At 40.0% G+C, this 22,534-nt stretch overlaps 1 protein-coding gene across 7 annotated transcripts in view; it reads left to right on the top strand.

Annotated features, from left to right (window-relative positions):
• DIS3L2 (DIS3 like 3'-5' exoribonuclease 2) overlaps nucleotides 1-22,534 on the top strand; it is a 346,332-nt gene that overhangs the window by 18,420 nt on the left and 305,378 nt on the right. The window contains exon 1 of one of the 7 annotated variants that reach the window (XM_073877228.1): nucleotides 2,480-2,597. The exons of the other annotated variants lie outside the window; for them this stretch is intronic. The gene's annotated coding sequence lies outside the window, so the exon portion shown is untranslated. Of the gene's footprint in view, nucleotides 1-2,479; nucleotides 2,598-22,534 lie in introns of those variants that run through there. 7 annotated transcript variants of the gene reach the window in all.

Genomic DNA, 22,534 nt, shown 5'->3' with positions numbered 1-22,534 from the left:
ACATGGATTAGCTGATAGTGGTTTAGAAATGGCTGGAGTTTGAAATGGGGGCTACTGTGAGAGCCCTGGACTAAAAATGGATGGATTAATGTGGGTGTACTCTCGAGTGAGTGTCACTGACTAAGAACTTGGAATTCCTGGGAGAGGGAAGCCTCATGAGGTGGAGAGATGGTCCTGAGGGCTGCACAGGAACTCACACTGAGTCTCTTGGAACTGATTAAAGGGATTTTGGCTCCTAGCAGGATGGAGATTCTGAGCTGGAAGGAACCTTAGATCCTCATCTGTTATAACTGACTTAGACTTGTGTAAAGTATTTGAGGCCTTGGGGAACTGGAAGACATTTTTGAATCTACTTTTTAGCTTTTGGCTTCTGAAGTGAAGGTTGGACTAGAGACTGAGACACAGCAAATCAGAGAACAAATATGGTGCTCAGTGGGGAGAATTGGAGAATGTGTTTGGAGAAGCTTATTAGAGACGCATAGTCATATTCCTGGGACAGTTTTTTAGATATTTAAAAAATAGTTATATATGACTTAGGTAAAGAATTAAAAATAGAATCAAGTTTTTTATTGCCCAGTTTTCTAATTTAGTATTAGTGGGATATAATAAGGCTGTTAATTTTTGTATATTGTATTTGGATATTGGATACTACTGAACTCATTCTAATACTTTTTCACTTGATTGTGCTGGATTTTCTAAGTAGCAAGGATTTCATTTGTAATTGATCTTTTGGCTCTTTTCTAATGTTTATATGGTCTTGGTTATAGCAATGACTAGTGCCTTTAGAATGATATTAAATAACACTATAATAGCTGGCATCCTTTTCCTACTCTTGAAGTTAATAGGAATGCTTCTAGTGTTTCATGATTGTAAGTTATTTTTTGTTTTAACTTTTTTCCTTTTTAAACTTTATTTTTAAATTAAGCTTTTTACTTTGAGATACTTGTAGATTCACATGCAGTTGTAAGAAAAAATACAGAGAGATCCTGTGGATATTTCACCCAGTTTCCTCATGTGTAACTATAATATCACAACTAGGAAATTGATGTCAATACAATCCACCCATCTTATTTTGATTTCATTAGTTTTAGTTGTACTGGTGTGTGTGTGTATTCTATCACATCTGTAGATCTGTGTGACCAGCAGTGCAGTCAAGATACAAAACAGATCCTGCACAAGAATCTCCTGGGCTACCCTTTCATAGCTACAGCCATCTCCCTCCCCCTCTGCCTTCTTAACCCTTGGCAACCCTGACACTCTCCTCTGTCTCTCTGATTTGTCATTTCAAGAATGCTATAAATGGAACCATACAGTATGTAACCTTTGAGATTGCTTCACTCCTCGTAATTCCCTTGCAGTATATCCAGGTTATTGTATATATCAATAGTTCATTCCTGTTTATTGTGAGTAGTATTTCATGGCATGAATGTACCACAGTTTGTTTCACCATTTATCTGCTGAAGGGCACATCTGGGTTGTTTTCAGTTTTTGGCTATTACAAATAAAGTTTTATCATTTGATCAGTAATGCATCTTTTAGCATCTTTCCCCCTCTAGTGCAGGATCTAATCTATGGTCACACATGGCATTTAGTTGTCCTGTTTCCTTTGTCTTCTTTAATCTGGAAATATTCTTTTAGCCTTTGTCTTTTGTGACATTGATATTTTTGAAGAATAGAGTCCTTTTTTTTTAAGGATGTTCCTCATTTGGTTTGTTTGATGTTTCCTCATGATTAAATTCAAGTTATGTATTGTTTTTGGCCTGAATACTACAGAAGAGGTGTTGTTTCCTTGATAAATTAATCTTATTGCATTAGAAAAACATTCTTTTTAGTCCTAGTTTACTGAGAAGTCTTAATTCAGAATGGGTGTAGGGTGCATATTGTTAGAGCTTGGAGTCTAGGCCACTGGCTGGCTGGTGGACTCAGAAGCAGTGTAGGTAGTATGCTACACAAGCGACCAGGGTCTCTGGCTCAAGTGCATGCACTTTGATAGTAATCCTTGCAACAAGTAAAAAAACAAAACAAAATAAAACACCTGCCTTTTGGCTTCTATCTTCATGATGATTTGGTTCCATTCCATTAATTTACTAACCTAATGAATATGTTAACAGATCTCTACCATGGATTCATGTTTTATAATTTTTTTAAAATTTAATGTTGGACTTAATATTTTATTTTTTTATATTGGGTTTTGCATTTTTGTTTATAATAAAAATTCTTCTGTAGTTCTGTGTGTAAAAGAGAGTGTGTGTGTTCTTTCTTTGTCAGATTTGGTATTGGGGTTGTGTAGCCTCATAGAATAAATTGAAGAGCTTCCATAACATTGAAATTACCTGTCTCTCAAACCATCTTGTGCGATTTGGGGGGAGTGTGTGGATCTTTGGCAGTGTTTTCTGGTTTCTTTCTTTTTTTTTTTAAGATTTTATGTATTTATTTGACAGAGATAGAGACAGCAAGAGCAGGAACACAAGCAGGGGGAGTGGGAGAGGGAGAAGCAGGCTTCCTGCCGAGCAGGGAGCCCGACGTGGGACTCGATCCCAGGACCCTGGGATCATGACCCGAGCCGAAGGCAGCCGCCCAACAACTGAGCCACCCAGGTGCCCTGTTTTCTGGTTTCTTCTCTGATTAAAGATCTATTTAGGTTTTTACCTTTTTTTAAAGTTCTGTCCCTGTCCTACTTTCCATTGCTCTTAGAATAAAGACCCACGCTCTGCATCTGGCGTCATGTACTCTTTCCCCCTGCCTACGTGTTATCACCATTCTTTTATTTCTTCAGTTGTTAGAGCTAGAAAACCTCTGAGTCCTCCTAGATTTCCCCTCTTCTTATGCTCATACCAAGTCTTACCAATTCTGTTCTTAATTTGTATTTTGAACCCGTCTCCCTTTTTTCCATCCCTATTGCTACCTGGATCCTTCCAGTTGTCTTAATAGGTTTTTCAGTCCCCAGTCTCTCCTTCCCAATCAGCCTCTGAATTGCAGCTGCAGTGATCAGGGTAACATGCAGATCTGATATGAGGCCCCTGAACATTCTTTGGTGATTCCAGGGCAGAACTTTACCCCAGTGCTTCTGACTTGGGTACAGAACTTTACCCCAGTGCTTCTGACTTGGGACAAGACTCCTTTTGCTTCTCCCTGTTTTCCAGCTTCTAGCTTCCATCAGCTCCCCGGCAGTCCAGCTGCACCTCATTACCTAGAATTTCTTTGCCCATGCTTTTTGCTGTTTGTCCTCTGACCCTCTCCTCAGCGTCTTCATCTTTGAGGGTTTCTCACAAGCCTTCCCCTGTGAAGCCCTCCTGGAGGGGACCTCTTCACCAACAGAGCTCACCAGCTCCTCTCCGTGCAGCTACCTTACTTTTGCTCTTTCGTGACTGTAGTTCTCTTCTACTGAAACCGTTTTTTACATGTCTTTTTCTGCTATATTCTGTGAGCTTTTTTTTTTCTTCTTTAAGATTTTATTTATTTGAGAGAAAGAGAAACAGCATGAGAGGGGAGAGGATCAGAGGGAGAAGCAGGCTCCCCACTGAGCGGGGAGCCCGATGCGGGACTCGATCCTGGGACTCCAGGATCATGACCCGAGCTGAAGGCAGTCGCTTAACCAACTGAGCCACCCAGGCGCCCACCTCCTGTGAGCTTTTTAAGGGCAGAAGCTTTTCATGTCATGTTAGTAACGTGCTTGGCTCCATGGATTCTTAGATGTTTGTTGAATGAGTACGAGATATCGTTAGAGGCTTGTGAGAAAACTAGTTTGACTGAAGCAGAAGATTATAATAGGAGTAGGGAAGACAATAAGCCCAGATGGGCCAACAGATTATGAAGCAGCTGAAATGTTTGGACTCTGTCTTTAGTTAGCAAGATGGGTAGAGGAAGGAGGCAAGAGGAGGTGAGGTCATTTATTATGGTTGTGCTATAGAGACTGATTAAAGTACTACCATCATGGTAGTTTTAGATTTTTTGGTCTTTTTTAGTGTGGGTGCTGGTTTTTCAAATAAATGAAGATTGCTGCTAGGGCGCCTGGGTGTCTCAGTTGGTTGAGCGTCTGACTCTTGGTTTTGGCTCAGGGCATGGTCTCATGGTTGTGGGAATGAGCCCCATGTCGGGCTCTGCGCTGAGCTGAACATGGAGCCTGCTTGGGATTCTCTCTCTCCTCTCTCTCCGCCCCGCCAACCCCCATGCTCTCTCTCAAAAATGAAAAAAAAAAGATTGCTGCAAAGATAAAATAAATGACCTTACGTTAATAATAGCAAATGCTTTTTGAGTGCTTACTATCTGCCAGGCGCTCTTGTGAGAACTTTACTTATATTACCTTATTTAGTACTCCCGACAGCTCTGCAAGATAGGTTTATCGGCCCATTTTAGATGGTAAAGCTGAGGCACAGAAATGTGAAGTAACATGCCCAGAGCCACAGCTTTAAGTGGCAGAACTAAGATTCAAACTTGGGCATTTTGGCTGCAGAAGCCTCTTAACCACTAAGCTCTGCTGTCTTCCATTAATCTTATAGCTTATTGGGTGGCACCTAGCTTTCTAGAAACTGGCATTTTAACCTTGAACTAAGGACCAGTGAAACCATCTTCTATGATAATGGACATGACCAAGTATTATTTGACTTCTTTTCTAGTAAATAATCCATTTTGTGGTGGCTTCAAATGTTTCATCTGTTACCTCAAGTGGGGGCTAAAATTGAGCCTATTCTGCATCCGATTAGCACTTAGGGTACTTTTTGAAAGTGTTAAATGTTTGAAATGAAGTTTAAATGCCACCAGTTGGTTGTTTTAGCAAGTCAGAAATGAGAGCTTAAAGGAAACCTTATTAAGTTAGTTGCCGGGCCCCTGTCATTCAGGCCAGGTAAGGATTGTTTCTTCCAGCACATTCTTCAGTGCTTGGTCCAGTCTTTGTTAATTGTCTCAAAGAAATAGCTCCACTATCCCTGAAGGAAAGCGGTTTTCTAATCTCTGATCTGAGAGTTTTTCTTTGTGATTAGATGTGGAGATTAAAATGTGCTTTATTCTGAGTTTCTTTTAAGGTCACTACCATCTGAAGTAGTACAGAATACATGAGTCTGGGTTTGCCAAGATTACAGTTGCTGTGGGAATCATAACTTTGGATTTCCTCATGTCTGGATTAGTGAAATTTGCACAAAGCCTGTGTATGAATATAAGCCTTATATTTTATGTGCATCTAGAGATAGCAAGATCTTAGTGACGTAGCTTCCCGATAAATGACAAATTGAACACTGGCCGTCTGACGTTTTAAAATAATCAGAAGATTCTGAACTTGGCTGTGGAGTTAGTGTCCCATACTCTGCTTCTCTGCTCAGAAGGGTTGCATCCACACTGGGAAACTGGAGGTCTGGAGTGGAAGTAGAGGACCAGCTTGTTTCCCCGGGGCCTCTAGACCTCAGGTTTGTCTGTCTCCCTGAGAAGCAGGGATTCCGGTGCTGCTGTTTTGAGTTCTGCTTTTGAAGCAGCAAGGAGAAGAAATGCTGCAGGTCTTAGTTGCCTTTCAGTGTTCTTGGAATTCTTTTGGTTCTTTGCTTCCTTGGATTGTCCTATTTTTCTGCTCTCTACCTGAAGTGATTAACTGTTACATCCGCGGTAATGCCCTGGTGGGTGGTAGAGGTTTCTATCTGGGAAATGTAGAATTTTGAAAAGCCACAAACCCTAGAGTCACCATCTTTCAAACTCACTTCTGTTGAATGGTGTGAATGTGAACCATAGTTTCTCTACAGAAAGGAGGGCTAGCATCAGTTTGTCTTGGGAGGCCTCTCTCAAGGTCCCCCAGTCCAGGACGCTCAGCTGACAGACCAGATTCAAAATTGACAAGTTGGCTTAGGGGTCATTCAGTTCTCCCCATCTTTCCATCTGTGGTCTGGATTCAGTCTTCATCTTTTTGCCATTTGGAATTTGGTGTCCTGCATTCCTCCAGATGCCTTGAATAATGCTAGAAATCTTCATTGTCATTTTTGAGGGGACAGTACAACTGCTTGTGACTTGGCATGTCTTCCCTCGGGAGTGTCTGCAGTGCATGAGAAGCACCTTGTGTTGTAGGCGGGAGCATGGTCCTCAGCGAGGACTTCCCGTAGAGAGTAAATTCCAAATGTCCGTGGCTGCAGCCCTGAGGGTAGGCATTGGTGTAGCCACATTTCCCCAAGAAGAAAGTAATGATATGACGGACAGAGTTTTAAAAATAAAGAACTAACACAGAAGCCAGGTGGGTAATAATCTCTTGTGTAAAATGAAAAAAAAACTTTTTTTCATGAAAACTGACATTTGATGTAATATGAACCTAGGGAAAATTACTTTCACTTCTTGTATATTTTAGTCATTCTGTTCATCTTGATTATAGATTCTAAAAGCTAGACATTTTTCTAAATTGCCATGGTAAAATTTGCCATGTGGGTAAGCTTTGCAACTCTTTCCTTTGTCTTATTAATTTTGAGGTTAGTGTTTGTGGGTAGATAATGGCTTTGATTACCATTTAAATTATGCATATAGCTGGTGGATGAATTATATTCTCAGCTTTATTATTAAGTAGCTGTTCTGTATCACAGCCTGAAATTTGGATTACACCTGTATGGTAACCTTGTTCCATTAAATTTATGCTTTATGTAAGTAAAGGCCTTAAGGGATAACAGTAGCTGTCACTGAATTGTTTGCTGAATAGAATATTTTGCCATTTATGACCTGTAATTTAGAGTTCTTAAAAGGGAATTTAAAAGTCTTCCCATGTGCTTCAGTATAATTTAGTATGTATACGTGTATATGGGGGATGTGTGTGTGTGTGTGTGTGTGTGTGTGTGTGTGTGTAGGAGTAGATGAAAAACATTGGCTATTTATTGGTAATTGTTGAATTTGAGTGATGAGCATGCATTTATTACTTATTCTTTCTATTTTGTATGTGTGTTTACATTTCCAAAATGAAAAGATAAAAGAACCTCTCCAAAAAGTAATGAAGAAAAGTGAAAAGATTGCAGACAGACTTTATTTGATAGCATGGACTAGGAGTTCATGCAATACATGTCACGATTTCTAATACCTTCTAGAGTGGCTTTTTCCGTGCTGCTGAAATACTGCCCTGAATTATGTCAGGAGAGAGAATATTATTTTATTCTGTGTTTGCCCAAGTTTACTGATCATGGCAGAGATTTTCCAGTGTGACTGACTGCTCACACATTATGGAAATAAAACCCTGTATGTTTTTGAGATGCTTTCTTTTGCTATTTGGTGCTGAGCATGAATTCTGACACCAATGGGTACCTTCCTTTGCCTAAAGAGATTCTGATTTCTGTTAAAAAAAATGAAGTCTTTTTTGGTCCCTATTCTTTTAGAGTCCACAAGTTTCTCTGTTCCTTCCTCACTGGATAAAAAGAAATTTCTTCTTATTTCTAAAGGTACTTGTGTTTGACCTGAGCCTTAAGCTACTTTTTCTAAAATTTGTCTCCAAAGTTTGTACATTTATCCCAAAAGAGAGAATAGAGTAAATTTCAGGGGGTTGAAAGTGACATTTGGTATGAAAGTCTTTAAAGCATAATCTTATTTTGTAATCTTATTTGTTCCAATTTGGTAATTCTGTAGATGACTTTAATCATAGTAATAAAATATGGGAGAGAAACATGAGGTTGAATTTGTAATGTAATCCTGTACAAAGTACACACGACAAATGAAGCTGTTTGCTGAAAAATGAAGCAGTTTCCACCTCATAGTATTTTGGGGTCAAGCTTATTTGGTAGCAGAGCTTTTATTTGAGAAGAGCCTGGGTTGATCTCTTTTGATTTTGATTTTGTATGCTGCCTGATTGCATATCTTACATTTGTTGTTGTGTCATTTATGACCAGAACTCTGGTACTTCAATGACATTAAGATGATTCTGTCTTTATTAGGCAGGGAGATGATACTTAGATCCATTCTAGCAATATCCTTAATGTGCTTCTTGCCTTTACTGATGTACTCCTGTGTATTATCAAGATGTGAAAACACTAAACTCCAGAATTCACTTAAATGTTATAATAGGCACTGAAATTTTAGTGTTACATGGATTTATAAAAGCACTTCATAAGCAGGGGAGAGTTAGTTCAATTATCTTTAAGGGTTTTCTTAAATTCTGGAATATGGGGAAATGTTGTAGTGTTTTGAAGACAACTATTATCTTTTAAAATTAGAGTTGAGAAACATTACATAGACTTTCATTCTTTTTCATCAGTGTCAAGGTATATTGCCAGACTGTCTTTTCAATTCCCGTTATGACATTAAGCCATAATAAATTATCATCGTGTTAATCAAGAACATGCATTCTACTTTGTAGGGCACTGTGTAGAAATAGGCATAAGACATGATCTTTTTTTTAGAGAGAGAGAGAGAGAGAGAGCGCGTGTGTGTGCACGCGCACACGCATGCACAGGGGCAGGGGCAGGGAAGTGGGGAGGGGCAGAAGGAGAGAGAGAATCTTAAGCAGGCTGCATGCTCAGCATGCTTAAGCAGTCTCTCCATGCTCAGAGACTTGGGGCTCTATCTCACCACCATGAGATCATGGCTTGAGCTGAAATGAAGAGTTGGGCACTTAACTGACTGAGCCACCCTGGCGCCCCATAGTTCCTTCTCTTAAATAATTTATAGTTGTTGAAGAGTAACAGGGCATCTCTTTTAATTCATTCACTAAACATTTCCTGGGTACCTTCTGCGTGCCAGCCCTACTAGGCACTGGGGATATAGTGGTGAACCAGGCAGACAAGGCCTCACAGTTTTGGAGCTTTACGTTCTAGGATCTTAAATCCTTAACATGCTGAACAATGTAATTGTTCAGGACTTTATAAGGGAGGTACTACTTTGTTCTGGTATGGTTAGGATAGGCTATATCGAGGAGGTAGGACATGGGCTGGACAGGAAGTAGAATGTTCATTTCCCCCCTGCGTATTCTGTGGAACCTGCTATACAGGATTTTGTAGTGAAAAATGTGGAAAACATAGCACACCGTAGGAGTTCAGAGAAGGGATCCCGAGAGCTAGAGTAATTAGGTGAGGTTCATAGAAGGGAGAGGGTATGGAATTTGAGCTGTTCTTTGAGGGTAAAATTTTAAGAGTGAGGTTGGAGTGGATGGTGAGTGAATTGTGTAAGCTTGAGGAACACAAGACGTGTTGGGGGCGTGTTAGTCAAAATGTACCCTTCCTTATGTCCTCCTGCTCCCCTCATAGAAGCTATCATTTATCTTTGGCCTCACCTTCTCAGCTCTTCTTTCCTATCAATATTTTAACACATTCAAGTTTCCCCTTTAATGAAAATGATAGCAACAACAAATGGAAACCCAATTTTTTTTATTTCATCTCCTCCTCTTCACAGCAAGGCTTCACAGAAGAGTCTCCTGGACTCATTAGTTCCATGTCCTCCCTGCGCATTAATTCTTCAGCTTCTTTCTCTTTGGTTGTTGTTTCTGTACTTTACTAAAACAGCTCTCACCAAGCTCCCGGGACACCGTGCTGCTACATCTGATGAACGCTCAGTTCTTATTTCACTTCTAGCCACGTATGACTTTATTGCCCACTACCTTCTTGAAATCTTGATTCTTGACATCACACTCTCCTGGGTTTTCTCTTATACCTCCTTCAGAGGAGGCCATTCCTTCTTTGCCTTGCGATAATCTTCTCTATGCCTGTTGAATTTTGAGGCTCCTCAAGTCTTAGTCTGAGTCTCCTTCTCTTTTTTCTTCCTACCCTCTCCCTTGGCTGATCTCATTTGTGTTCACGACTTCAATTACTGTTTGTTCTCTAGTGACTCTCAGATTTGACTTCAGCCCAGACATTGTCAGAGCTCCTGACTTGGATATCCAGCTGCCTGTTTGATGTCATCTGTTGGTGTTGCAGAGTCACCTCACACTCAGCTTGTCCAGTACTAGGCTCACGATCCCTGCTTGTCTACCCAATCCAGTAAACTTGTCCCAGTGAATGTCCCCATCATCCACTCAACATACATAGGCCAGAAAACATGGAGTTGTCCTTGATCATCCTCCTTCCATCACCCTCCATGCCCAGTCCATCACGTTTTGTTCTGGGCTCCTAAATATTTCTTGATTAAAATTTCTTGATCTCAATACCGTCATTTTTTTACAGGGACTGATCAAATACCCACCAAACTGGGGACCCCATTCATTCTTGTCCTCTCGTCTCCAACCCATTTTCTACCCTGAAGCTAGAGCAATCATATTAGAATGTAAATCTGATCATTCACCTTCCTGTTTGAAACACTTGAGTACCTCCCCCTTGTTTGTTAGGAAAAAAACAAAGTTCTTCATATATCCTGCAAGTTCTAGTAGGGTGTGGCCCCTGCTTTCCTTCCAGCCTGACCTTACCCCACTTTCCCCTTTTTTTCTGAGCTATAGCCACATTCCTTGGGTGTGTTATATACACTCCCACTCCAGGGTATACATTTCAGTTTGAAATTACACATCAATATGTATAATTGTTTGATTAACATCTTTTCTTTCACCCTAAACTAAGCTTCATGAAAGGAAGAATTGAGTCTCTTTTTCTTTTCCCCTGTATTCCGTAGGGTCAAGCATAGTACCTGGCCTAGTGTAGGAGCTCAACACATTTTTGTTAAATGAGTGACTGAATGAACAAGTGGATGTTTCATTCAACAGCGTAAATCATGAGAGGATGTGTGAAGTGACACAAAAGTAGCAAGTAATGTTAGCAGATGCTGAAGAACCTTTTGAGGCAGTGGCATGAGAATTATGTAGGGTCATGCCATGATCAGACCATACATTAGGAAGGGTAAACTGGCCTTGGGATTCAGGATACGAAGCAGGAAGGGCAATTAGCTATCAGTTTAGGAGTGAGGCAGTATGGACCAGTACTAGAACAATGACAGAGGGGCTGTTACATGTTTGAGAGTGTAGAGTGAAAGCAATGGGGTCTGATGGATTGTGGTAGATGGCTTTCGGTGACAGACTTTCAGTGAGTTTCATGATTTCAGTCCCTTCAATTCAGCATTTCGTTTTTCTTTTGGAAGTGGTACAATTCTTCTAGACTTTACTGAGCTATTATTTAGCAGGCACTTTGCTAGGCTTTCGGGTTGCAGAAGTGAACAAAATATTTCATAATCTAAGTCTCTTAATTACGCTTTCTAGTATAATGGTTTTTAAACTTAGACTAAAACTATAAACTTTAATTCCACTATGAGTTATAATACTTTATAAGTTAAAGAAGCAATTCAAGATGTTCTATGACATGAGATGGTCTTTTTTCTTTATTAGTAACCCTTGATTGTTGCCAGCAGCCCCAGAATTATTCCTGAGGGTCTGAAACTCTTCAAGTTTAATTCCCTGGAGATTTTCACAATGATCCTAAAGTGGTAGGTTGTAGGTAAATGGTGTCCAGCCAGTGTCTTTCATTAAAATGAAATAATTATATATACATAAGTCCCTTCTACCTGTCCACTATACTAAAGGATAAAACAGAGAACTGAGATTCTAACTACTCCTTTTGGTCTTCTGAGAAGAGCTCTAATGTTTAACATATTGAATAAAAATTTCTTAACTCGTCATTCAGCTACGTCAATGAACAGGTCCTAGAAATGAAAAAAAAAGTTACCCTTTTGCTTTTTTTTTTTTTTTTAAGATTTTATTTATTTGAGAAAGAGAGAGAGAGAGCATGAACAGAGGGCAGGGGTAGAGGGAAAAGGAGAAGCAGACTCCCCACTGAGCAGGGAGCCTTGATAATTCCAGGACTCTGGGATCATGACCTGAGCTGAAGGCAGACTCTTAGCCGACTGAGCCACCCAGACATGCCTACGCTTTTTATTTCTTGATGGATTATGCTTTTGGTGTCATGTCTAAGAGCTCTTCCTGCAATCTTTTTTTTAATAATATTTTAAAAAATTAAAAAAAAATTTTAAGTAAGCTCTGTTCCATTGTGGGACTTGAACTCATGACCCTGAGATCAAGAGTTGCATGCTCTACTGACTGAGCCAGCCAGGCGCTCCTCTTTACCTGCTCTTAGGTCATAAAGTTTTCCTCTCATGTTCTCTTCTAAAAGTGTTATAGTTTTATGTTAGGTCCATTTGAAATTAATTTTTGTATAAGATGTGCAGTTCCAGTCAGGGTTTATTTTTTGTCTATGTCCAATTGGTGCAGCACCATTTGTTGGAAAGGCTGCCTTTCCTCCCTTGAATTGCTTTTGCACCTCTGTCAAAATTCAGTTGGGCATATTTGTATGGGTCTGTTACTGGGTTCTCTGTGTTGTTCCATTGGTCTGTGTGTCTGTCTCTTTGAAAACATGACACTGTTGGTCTGTGTTTCTGTACCTTTGAAAACATGACACTATCTTGATTTTGTTTGCTGCATAGCTTAAAATTGGGTAGTAGGCTTCTTCCAATTTTTATTTTGGGTTAATTCATTAATTTTAGTTATTCATTATTTTAGTTATTCTAGTTCTTTTTTTTTTTTTAGAGGGAGGGTGTACGTGCGAGTGTGGGGAGGGGCAGAGGAAGAGGGAGAGAAGCAAACTGCCCCCTGAGCAGGGAGCCCAACCTGGGGCCTGATCTCACAACCCCAAAATCATGACCCAAGCTGAAATCAAGAGTTGGATGCCCAACCAACCAACTGAGCCACCCAGGGACCTCTTAGTTATTCCAGTTCTTTTCATTTCCATATAAACTTTAAGATAAGCTTGTCTTCATCTACAAGAAACCTTGGAATCTGATATGAGTTGTGTTGAATTTCAAGATAAATTTGGGTCATAGTCTTTGGTATTTATATCTTGCCACTTTAGGTGAAATGTAGGAATTTTACCACCATTTAGGTCCCTTTATTCTCCCTACTTTATAATTAGTTGTCTTAAATATCTCCTTTACATACATTGAGAACCGTACCAGACACTATTATACTTTTGCTTTTAACCATCTAATGTAATCAGGGAGAAAGTCTAGTGCATTTACCTATAAAGTTACCTGCCAACATTAGTTACTTTTTACTTCCGAAAGTTCTATTTAATTCTTTTAAAATTTGTCTTTTAGTAAGCTTTTACTTGTGTTTATTTTATCTTGTATTTCTTTATACACATTATAGTTTTAAAATGTTATATATTTGTCATTTTTATGACCTAAAATTATTTTGTACCACATTTTGCTATTTTTTTTCTGACTCTCAAACACGATGGCTCTCTTCCTCCAGCTCTCTTCCTCATGTGTTTTGTAAGCATTTATCAGGCTTTTGAGTGTGGGAATATTCTGAAGTAGATAATTCTGAGAGGATTTTTTGGTTCAGACAGTGCCTTGGGATACTACCAACCTAGGCTCACTTTAAGTTAGGGTATGTGCTTGGGGTTAGTGCAGCTATACTGCATTCTGGCAAGCCCATGTTTATGAATCTCTGGGGGAAACTCACCTGTGTTCCCAGCTGGAGCCCACGTCAACACACACACATTCTTTCCTTCCTTCCTTCCTTCCTTCCTTCCTTCCTTCCTTCCTTCCTTCCTTCCTTCCTTCCTTCCTCTCTCCCTCCCTCCCTCCCTCCCTCCCTCCCTCCCTCTTAATATTTTATTTATTTGACAGAACAAGCAGGGGAAGTGGCAGGCAAAGGAAGAGGGAGGCAGAGGGAGAAGCATGCTTCCCACTGAGTAGGGAGCCTGATGCGGGACTCGATCCCAGGACCCTGGGATCATGACCTAAGCCAAAGGCAGACGCTTAACTGACTGAGCCACCCAGGCACCCCATCACACACACATTGCTTGATGTTTTTCTTCACTGTGCATTTTTTTTTCTAGCCTACCTTTTCACTGAGTTGATGGCACTTTAAGGGTCTTGATTTTTTTTGCAGAAGGCTAACTTCTGTGTCTCTACATTTCATATGACCAAAGCCTTATCTCCTGCCCCCCCTGCAGCTTTATTTTTTAATTCTTTTTTTTTAAAAAGTATTTATTAGAGAGAGAGAAATCACAAGCGGTGAGGAAGGGCAGAGGGAGAAGCAGACTCTGCTGAGCAGAGAGCCCGATGTGGGGCTTGATCATAGTACCCCAAGATCATGACCTGAGCAGAAGGCAGACGCTTAACTGACTGAGCCACCCAGGCACTTCTACCCCCTGCAGCTTTAAACTACAAGCCTCTTGGCACTGAATCCAGGATGTGCTCCCAGGGTCTCTGTAGCCTCAGCTTCCATGTATTCTGGTTTCTAGCTCTCACTCGAATTTTAGCTCCTGGGGATTTTCTTTTCTCTCTTGAGAGCTCAACTATGCTCTCCAGAAGTTGGTAATATTTTATTTAGCAGTTGTAGTAATTTGCTATCAGAAGGTTTTTCAGAAAAATGACTCCACTGTATTACCAGAAAGAAAAGTTTCTGACACATCATTAGATTAGACACACCACTAGGTCATAGATTATTGGGTTAGGGACCCACTCCTGGTTCTTTCAGAACTGGTCACCTGGGGTAGGAATTGCTTGCCTGTCTCTCAGGAGGGGCTGTGGATGTGACCCTTGTTCTTAAAAGGAAGGAGTATGAGCACGCTTAGCCCTCCTGTCATGTCTGCCAAGGAAGTAGAGAGGCTCAAGAACAGGGGGAATGTTCAACTCTGTCAAGTGCTACAGCAAGGTCAAGTAAGATCAAGACTGAACATTGAGAGTAGGATTTTGCAATCCCAAAGTGTTTGCCAGAGCAGTCTCCAGGGAATGGAGGGGGAAGAAGCCTATTGTGTTTTTTAATCTCTGGGAGGATGGTCCTGGGTCTAGGCAATTTCCATTTTTTTCTCAGAAAGAATGACTTGCTGTTTATTAGTATGTGGCTGTTCATTTTATTTTTTCATTTTAATTCTTTATGAGTTCCAGCCCTGCCTTAGGTACATTAAGTCTCACAGAAACCGGACTTAGCAATAGAGTGTAGGACTTGTCTAGTGTATGGGTGTATCCTTAAAGCTTTCTTTTATATCTCCTTGAATGAGGTAGTCAGAGCACAGAACTGAAAAGGTGAGTTGAGCTGGTGTAGTAAAGTAAGAGAAAGAAGATATGAGGTATTGCCACTTTTTATGTGAAGTTTCTGTTATGTGGAGTTTTTAAAAATTACGAACAATTTCAAATGTACAAAAACTAGAAAGCGTAGTTTATCAACCCCAATTACCCATTTCCCCAAATCAAGTATTTTTTGCACACTTGTCTCATTCATCTCTTTTTTATTTCTCTTTGTCTTGCTGAAATATTTTAAAGAAGTCCCTGACATCATTTACTGTGCGCTATGCAGGGATGAAAATTGTCACAGTGACACGATCATACCTAATACAAAACTGACAGTTCTTTGGTATTGTCTACTATACTGAGAGTAGTAATGAGGCCTTTTTAAAATAACCTCTTTGAACATGCTGGGATTATTTCTCCTTTCTGGTCATTGTACTTGTCATACCCTCTGCCAGGAGGGCTCTACCCTGAGACCCTCACCTGTGGACTTCTCATCATTTGGGTTTTAGCTCCAGTATTATCTCCTCAATAGAGGCTTTTCCTGATCACCACAACTAAAGTAGTGTCCCCTTTTCCTCATCCTGTTTGTCACTGTCCCATCACTCGGTTTTACTGCCTTGTTGTCTGTTTACTTGTTTGTCTTCTCAGCCCCCTAGATGGTAAGTACCATGAAAGTAGGGACCTTGTCGGTCAGGTTGTGCCCGGAGCCGAAGTGCATATAATGCTACGTGTAGTAAGGAAGCACGTGTTCAGAGGCAAGTCAGCTGTTGGAATAATAGGAAAAGATTCCAAAATTTTCTTAATTTTTTTATAACCATTATCTCTTCCTACAACTGATTCTCATTCCAGACTTTTCTCAAGAGCTTTAACCAACAGCTGTGTTTGCAAAAAAGTGCTGGGTTGTTGTCCCTTTCAGGACATTTAATCTTTTAAATCCTCAAAATATTTTGTAAAATATAAGTGAGTAAAGTCACTGCTGACCTGTTGAGAGGCGGTATTTTTACTGACATAACTCTCATTTGAGATCACTTTATTTGAGCTTGCAGCTAATAAATCTGTTTTGGCCCATATGAAACAGGATGGAATGATCTTGTAGCCCACATACCCTTTAACTGATTATTTGAGTTTCTGTTATTTAGTACATCATTCGTATAACATGTTAGGGGGTGTTTTTTAGTTGTTGTGAATGTTCTTTAGCATGAGAAAAAGTATAATTCAATAAACAGATATGATCTTATAATTAAAGACTTGGATTCTTTTTGAAAACATGTAATTTCGGACCTCTAGAAGAGATGCAAGAATGGTACAAAGAATTACCCTGTCCTCTTCACCAGATTTTTCAGCATTAACATTTTACCACATTTACTTTAATATCCTTTCCCGCTTGCCTTTTTCCTTTCTGAGCTGAGAGTGAGTTGCAGACACAGCCATTCTCTTTTATGACCATTGTGCAGGGATCACATAAGGAAATTAACATTGATACAATGCCATTAGCTAATCTATAGATCTTATTCAAATATCTTCAAGTTTCCTATCATGTCCTTTACAGAGGAGACAAAAATCCTGATCACAAGTACATGGAGTTGTCATGTGTCTTTGGTATCCTTTAATCTGGAAGAGTCTTTCCTTTCATGAATAATATTTTTGAAGATTATAGGCCAGTTATTTGTAGTTAAGTCTCTCAGTTTGGGTTTTACTGGTGTTTCAGATGAGACATGTTTTTCTTTCTTTTTTTTTTTTTTAAAGATTTTATTTATTTGACAGGAGAGAGCACAGGTAGGCAGAGTGGCAGGCAGAGGGAGAGGGAGAAGCAGGCTCTCTGCTGAGCAGGGAGCCGGACGTGGGGCTCGATCATGACCTGAGCCGAAGGCAGCCGCTTAACCGACTGAGCCACCCAGGCGCCCCCGTGACATGTTCTTCTTAATGTGTCTTATCAGGAGGCATATGATGTTGATTTGCCCCATTACAGGTGTTTATTACTTTGATCAGTTGGTTAAGCTGGTTGTCTACATATCTCCACTGTCAAGATATGCTTTTCCTCTTTATATTTAATAACTATCTTTGAAGATAGTTTGAGGTGATTTAATATTCTTTTACTCCTCAAACTTTCACCCACTGGTTTAGCATCCATTGATGAATCCGAATGAGTTAGGATGATGATGATTGCCATTGGTAATTTTTTAATTCCATCATTTTTTCTGCATTTATTGTAATGTTGGGATTCTGATATAAGGAAGAGCTTCCCCTTTTATTTGTTTGTTTTTATCAGCATGAACGCATGGATTTTTATTTTATTTAATGGGTTATAAGCCATTATATAAAATTTTTGATAGTTACATTGTCATATATTTGGCCAGTAGGAGCCTTTTCAACTGGCTCCTGTGAACTCTTGACATGACCCCATTAGTTTTGGGTGTGTCCTTACTTTCTGGAACAAGAAGATATCCTGTCTAGGCCAGGGCTTGGCAAACTTTTTCTGTAAGTGGCCAGATAGTAAATATTTTTGGCTTTGAGGGCTATACAGTCTCCTGCAACTACTTAAGCCCACCCTCACAGCAGGAAAGCAGCCACAGACAATTTGTAAACGAATGAGCATGGCTATGTTCCGATAAAACTTTATTTACAAAGACAGGTGCCTCACTGAATTTGGCCTTTGGGCTGTAGTTTGCGAACCCCTCTTCTAGGCTCTTACTGTACCTACCCCCCTCCAGTCTCAGAATTGGCCATTTCTCTAAGGAGCTGTGGTTCCTTTTAGCAGTGAATGGTATTGAGAAACTGAGAGCTGGGGTCATTGCTACTGGGATACTATTCATTCTAGGCCCTCTTAGAAGACAGAGCTAGATAACATAAGAATATATACATGTGGCGGCCCGCCCGTGTCTGCTTTCAGAGAGAGAACTGCCCTGTTGTGGCCTGAACGCCTCCGTGTGGAAACCAGCTCCTGCACGGGTGTGCGTGGGGTGTGTGTGCAGGTGTGTGTGCACATGCACGCACCCTCAGACCTCGGGCCGACTGTGGGCCCTGGGAGAGGCATAAACATAAAGATGTGACTCGGAAAAAAAAAAAAAAGAATATATACATGTGGGACGCCTGGGTGGCTCAGTCAGTTAAGCATTTGCCTTCAGCTCAGGTCATGATCCCAGTATTCTGGGATTGAGTCCCACATTGGGCTCCTTGCTCCACGGGGAGCCTGCTTCTCCTGCTGCCTGCTGCTCCCCCTGCTTCTGTTCTCTCTCTCTCTGACAAATAAATAAAATATTTTATTTTATTTATTTATTTTTAAAGATTTTATTCATTTATTTGACAGAGAGAGACACAGGGAGAGAGGGAACACAAGCAGAGGGAGTGGGAGAGGGAGAAGCAGGTTTCCCACGGAGCAGGGAGCCTGATGCGGGGCTCGATCCCGGGACCCTGGGATCATGACCTGAGCTGGAGGCAGATGCTTAACAACTGAGCCACCCAGGTGCCCCATAAATAAAATATTTTTAAAAAAGAATATATACATGTATATACTTGTATACATTTGTGTGTGTGTATTTCTGTGTTTATCTGTCTCTATATATTATAAACCATTGGTTATAGTGATACTTCCAATTCCATTTCAATACCAAAGGGTTTATTCTAACCTTTCTACTTTCTTTCTTTCTTTTTTGAAGATTTTATTTATTTGACACAGAGAGACAGAGCGAGAGAGGGAACACAAGCAGTGGGAGTGGGAGAGGGAGAAGCGGGCTTCCTGCCGAGCAGGGAACCCTATGTGGGGCTCGATCCCAGGACCCTGGGATCATGACCCGAGCCAAAGGCAGGCACTTAACGACTGAGCCACCCAGGCGCCCCACCTTTCTACTTTCTATATTTATAATATTTTTCTCCAGCATTGACAAACCTGACTTCTTTTATCCACAGTATGTTTATTTACTTGTCGAATCCTAGAATATACAGAAAGTAGTTTTAGAGTTGTTAACCCACACCTCTGTGAAAAACTAACTTATTAATTAGAAATTAATTAAAAAAATTTTTTTAAAGATTTTAATTTATTTGAGAGAGAGCAAAAGTGAGAGAGATCACAGAGGGCGAGGGAAAAGCTGACTTGCTGCTAAACAGAGAGCCTGATGTGGGGCTCGATCCCAGGACCCTGAGATCATGACCTGAGCTGAAGGCGGAAGCTCAACCGACTGAGGCACCAGATGCCCTTAATTTTCTTTAATTTAAAAATTTTTTTTAAGATTTTATTTTATTTTTTTAAGCAATCTCTACACCCAACACGGGGCTTGAACTCACATCCCCAAGATCAAGATTCCCGTGTTCCATGGACAGAGCCAGCCAGGTGCCCTAATTAGAGTTTAATTTTTGTTTATACTTCTTATTTGTCTTTAAACCTAAGGGTTTAGTTAAATACTGTTACCCAAGAGTTACTTGGGTTAGTTCTTCCCTCATTCCTTTGGTATGTTGTGTTTCTCATTTTAAATATAGTTAGGATCATTTCTTCTTGTTTACATTGTGTTTTGGGCTATATCTCCCATTCTTATTTTGTGTTGATTTTTTTCAGTATGTGGAACATGAATGTGGTTTCAAAAGTCAGAACATAGAAAAAGGTATATGCAGTAAAGTGTTACTCCACATTCATTTCTTTTGCCCAGTTTTCACCTGCTCCCACCTACACCGCCCCACCGTAGGTAACCATTCTCACTAGTTCGGAGTTACTGTTCTGCGTGTCTTTTCACACAAAGGAGCATATGGGTGTGTGTGTAATTCTTATTTTTTTTTTTTGTTACATAAAAGGAAGCATACTATATAGATAATCTGTCCCATAATTAATTCACAAGCTCTGGAGTTGATCAAAGTAGAACCCTTCTGTGTGGTGAAGTGAGTGGCCTCAGCTGAATCAACTTTCTGGCTTGCAAGAAGGAACTTTTATCAGGTTATGGTGAAGCTGAGCCAAGAACAAGAAACTAGGCTCAATCAGGCAATCTGCATTGGGTTAAAAAGACAATAAATACTTTGGTAGAAGAGATCTTGGTGATATCATTCTGTCTCTTGATACTGCTCTAACCTAGATTGTTGTTCTCCATGTTCTGTTTTTGTGCCAGGACCATACTGTCTTGATGATGACAGCTTTGTAATAGAGCTGGAAGTCCGGAGTTGTGATGCCACCAGCTTTGCTTTTCTTTTTCAACATTCCTCTGGCTATTCAGGGTCTTTTCTGGTTCCATACAAATTTTAGGATTATTTTTCCATTTCTTTGAAAAAAGTTGATGGTATTTTGATAGGGATTGCATTAAATGTGTACATTGCTCTAGGTAGCATAGACATTTTCACAATATTTGTTCTTCCAATCCATGAGCATGGAACATTTTTCCATTTCTTTGTGTCTTCCTCGATTTCTTTCATGAGTATTCTATAGTTTTCTGAGTACAGATTTTTTGCCTCTTTGGTTAGATTTATTCCTAGGTATCTTATGGTTTTGGGAGCAGTTGTAAATGGGATGGACTCCTTAATTTCTCTTTCTTCTGCCCTGTTGTTGTTGTATAGAAACACCACTGATTTCTGTGCATTGATTTTATATCCTGCTACTTTACTGAATTCCTGTATGAGTTCTAGCAGTTTTGGGGTGGAGTCTTTTGGGTTTTCCACATAAAGTATCATATCATCTGCAAAGAGTGAGAATTTGACTTCTTCTTTGCCAGTTTGGACGCCTTTTTTTTCTTTTTGTTGTCTGATTGCTGAGGCTAGGACTTCTATACTATGTTGAACAGCAGTGGTGATAGTGGACATCCCTGCTGTGTTCCTGATCTTAGGGGAAAAGCTCTCGGTTTTTCCCCATTGAGAATGATATTCGCTGTGGGTTTTTCATAGATGGCTTTTATGATATTGAGGTATGTACCCTCTATCCCTACACTGTGAAGAGTTTTAATCAAGAAAGGATGGTGTACTTTGTCAAATGCTTTTTCTGCATCTATTGAGAGGGTCATATGGTTCTTGTTCTTTTTTTTTATTAATGTATTGTATCACATTGATTGATTTGCGGATGTTGAACGAGCCTTGCATCCCAGGAATAATTCCCACTTGGTCATGGTGAATAATCCTTTTAATGTACTGTTGGATCCTATTGGCTAGTATTTTGGTGAGAATTTTTGCATCCATGTTCATCAGGAATATTGGTCTGTAATTCTCCTTTTTGATGGGGTCTTTGTCTGGTTTTGGAATCAAGGTAATGCCTCATAAAATGAGTTTGGAAGTTTTCAAGATTTCCATTTTTAAAGGAAATTTTTATTGGGGCGCCTGGGTGGCTCAGTTGGTTAAGTGACTGCCTTTGGCTCAGGTCATGATCCTGGAGTCCCGGGATTGAGTCCTGCATCGGGCTCCCTGCTCAGCGAGGAGCCTACTTCTCCCTCTGACCCTCCCCCCTCTCCTGTACTCTCTCTCATTCTCGCTCTCTCAAATAAATAAATAAATCTTTTTTTAAAAAAGGAAATTTTTATTTCTCTGTTGAGATTTTCTATCTCTTCAGTCATTTAAGTGTCTTTTCCTTTCCTTCCATGAGTGTAGTTATCATAACTGGTTTAAAGTCCTTATCTGATAATTTCAACCTCTGAGTCATTTTAAGGTTGATATCTATTAATTTTTTTCATTTTAGAATGGGTCAAATTTTCTGGGTTCTTTGTATGTCAAATAATTTTGGGTTGTACCTTGGATATAGTTAATCGTATTTTGTGTAGACTCTGAATTCTGTTAAATTCCACTGAAGAATGTTGATTTTTTTTTTTTTTTAAATTTCATTGGCAATTAGCTTCAGGCCACATTAGGCTCAGACTGTAAGTCTTGTCTCCCATAGGTTCACATTTCAGTTCAATTTTTTAAGCCTTTATGATGTTCTGTTGAGTCTTTCCTACATATCTACAGTGTTAAGGGGTCAGCCTGAGACTTGTACAGTGTTGATAAGAATTAGGGGAATCCCTTCTTCAGCTCTCCTATTCTAGATTGCCCTTGGCAGCCAACTGTTTTGCCTTCCTTCTGGCCGGTCTGTAGGATTTCTCTTGAAGTTTCAGCTGCCTGTACTGCCCACTCCTTTGACTATGGCCTGTCCTTAGGGCAAAGCTGTGCCCCCTCCAAAACCCCCAAACCAGAAAACCAAAAACCAGACATATGAAACTCACTTCTGTGCCAGTTGGGTCTATAGATTTCTCATCTTCCCAATCTCTTTCTTTTGTTTACTCTTCAGAGTCTTCATGTAGTTCTGTACTGTTCTTTTCTTTTCTTTCTTTCTCTTCCCCCCTGCCCCCCGAGTTTGTAGTTGTTAACTCATTTTGTTTTTAAGTCATTTTTCAGGCTTTGATGCCAAGCTTGGGCTTTCCCATCTTATCATTTTCATTAGGAATTCACCTAGCGTGATACTGAAAAAACCTTTAGTAAGAGATGAGACCTGAAAAATAGGTATATTAAGAGTTCTCTAGAGAAACAGAACAAATACGATATAGCTATAGGAAGATATTTATTATAGGGATTGGTTCATGCAATCAGGGAAGCTGAGAAGTTCCACAATCTGCTGTCTGCAAGCTGAAGGCCCTGGAAAGGTAGTAATGTAATTCATTCTGAGTCTGAAGAT

The sequence above is a fragment of the Callorhinus ursinus genome, unplaced genomic scaffold (assembly GCF_003265705.2).
Source record: "Callorhinus ursinus isolate GAN/ISIS: 27379988/994484 unplaced genomic scaffold, GSC_fseal_2.0 scaffold2, whole genome shotgun sequence".
In the NCBI taxonomy this organism is placed as follows: Eukaryota; Metazoa; Chordata; class Mammalia; order Carnivora; family Otariidae; genus Callorhinus; species Callorhinus ursinus.
Note: the sequence above shows the minus strand (reverse complement) of the source record. Positions and strands in the feature narration are given on the sequence as shown.